At 39.6% G+C, this 2,282-nt stretch overlaps 1 pseudogene; it reads right to left on the bottom strand.

The window, feature by feature from the left end:
* Window positions 1-1,424: 1,424 nt before the first annotated feature.
* Window positions 1,425-1,519, bottom strand: LOC125174236 (uncharacterized; annotated as a pseudogene).
* Window positions 1,520-2,282: the final 763 nt, after the last annotated feature.

Genomic DNA, 2,282 nt, shown 5'->3' with positions numbered 1-2,282 from the left:
CAATTGTAGGGTCTTAGGAATTGCCCTTATGTCAATGCTGGAGGCTACACATTTTTCAGCCATTGTCATACAGGTAACTGATGAGATAGTCATTGTTCACAAGGGCCTTTTTCAACTTAACTATACTTGGCTGTTTTTCTGTCACCTTGAGGCAGGGAAGCCTGGGGTGAAGCTGATTCTGGCATTATCTTCTGACAGACCACTCAACTCCTCTGCTTGGCATCTGGTTGCCTCACAGGTTGTCTTAATGGGAAGTGGGGGTCCAGGTCTCTGCTTTTGGGAGCCATAAGTTCTCTCCCTCTGCTCTTCTCCCCCAGATCCTAGGAAATATTTTAGTAGGAGGGAAAATCTTTCTCCTTTCATGTTCTCCAAGACCTAACCTTTAAAGTGTTAGGCTTTTAAAAAACAAAGCCATAAAAATGTCTTTTACTTTGCCATTTCCTTTTCCCAAAGTCACATGAATACAGAGCTATCTCCTTCAATGAGAAAAGGGAAAGAAAAGAAACACAGCAGAACAAAACAAAAAACAACAAAGAAAGATAACTTACTTTCTTTTTTTAAAAAATAAAAAAAACATATTTATATTTATTTTTGAGAGAGTACCAGCGCACCCCTGAGCGGGGAGGGGGGGAGAGAGGAGGGAGAAGCAGAGAGAGGGGGAGACAGAGGATCTGAGCAGGCTCTGTGCTGACAGCAGGGAGCCCAATGGGGGCTCAAACTCATGAACTGTGAGATATGACCTGAGCCAAAGTCTGATGCTTAACCGACTGAGCCACGCGGGTGCCCCAATTATTTTCTAGCCATAAAGTAAAGAAGTTTGTAGTGGCAAGAGTTATTCAATTATATAGGAGGCTGCCTTGGATATGCTGTTATCATCAGAAGATATGTTTCCACTGATTTACCTTTTAGTGATGTTGTAAAAGTGTTTTAAGCATTGGATGCGAGATTGGATGAGTCAAGGTTCCTGGCTTGTGTGAGAGTCTAGGGTAATGGTAATCCTACTTTTTACCTTATCAGATGTTAAATGGCAGGACATGGTGACCAGGAGGTTACAAAGTATCTAATAAAAAAGGGAAAATTTTAAATTCACAATGTTATAGGAAATGCAAAAGCCTTATTACATGGCACGTGATCAAAATATTGGGTAAAATTTTATTGTAGTTTTAAATAATGTCTCTTTGAGAAAACAAAACTATGTATTATCATAAATGCAAGTAAGCTTAAAGCATACCTACAAAAACCATAACCTATTTTTAGGGCAAGAATCTTGACTCATCAAATATTCATGCTAGGTTATAAGTGAGAAAATGAAAGCCCTTTAAAATAAAAATAAAACTCCACGTAACAGAAATATTTTGATATGTATAAAGTATATGGACATTTTTGCTTTCTCATTTTTAGCTGCCTCTCTTTAAAATAGTCACAAATATTTTCTTCTCCAAATTCTTTCACAGATATGTGTGTCATCCTTGCACAGAGGCGATGCTAATCTCTGCATCATTCCAATTTTTTTTTTAATTTTTTTTTTCAACGTTTTATTTATTTTTGGGACAGAGAGAGACAGAGCATGAACAGGGGAGGGGCAGAGAGAGAGGGAGACACAGAATCTGAAACAGGCTCCAGGCTCTGAGCCATCAGCCCAGAGCCTGACGCGGGGCTCGAACTCACGGACCGCGAGATCGTGACCTGGCTGAAGTCGGACGCTTAACCGACTGCGCCACCCAGGCGCCCCCATTCCAATTTTTAATATATGTGCTGCCGAAATGAACACTCTCCAAATGCTTGCAAATAATACGTATGTACCTATGGTTTAAAGTACTCCATTAAAAATAATATGAGAGAAATACGAACAAAGACATAAGTACACAATTGATAGTGAATTAAAGTTTTGAGATGACTGGAAACGATAAGGTCAACCTGAATATCAATTTGGATCTGATGTTTCTGCCCCACCCCTTCTGCAAGGAATCTAACTTACAGTGGCTTACTGCTTTCGGTAAAAATTTGGCAAATGACCTAATGTTCCATTTTTTTAATCCAAGATTTTGATGTTGCTAATAGGAGCTGGAAGCTTCAAGTAAAGCAACCGAGGTGGTGATTGGGTATCTAGATATCATCTGCAATCCTTTCCAAACAGAGTATGTAATGGTAGCTGTGAGAACCTATGAATCTGAACGTTGCTTTACATTTCCTGGGCAATAAACTAAGTATTACCCGCTTTGCTACCCAAAGATGTGAACCACTGCATTTTCTCCTCAGTCTTTGTGTGTAGCTTTACTTGC

This window comes from Prionailurus viverrinus, chromosome C1 (genome assembly GCF_022837055.1).
Source record: "Prionailurus viverrinus isolate Anna chromosome C1, UM_Priviv_1.0, whole genome shotgun sequence".
Taxonomy (NCBI): domain Eukaryota; kingdom Metazoa; phylum Chordata; class Mammalia; order Carnivora; family Felidae; genus Prionailurus; species Prionailurus viverrinus.
Note: the sequence above shows the minus strand (reverse complement) of the source record. Positions and strands in the feature narration are given on the sequence as shown.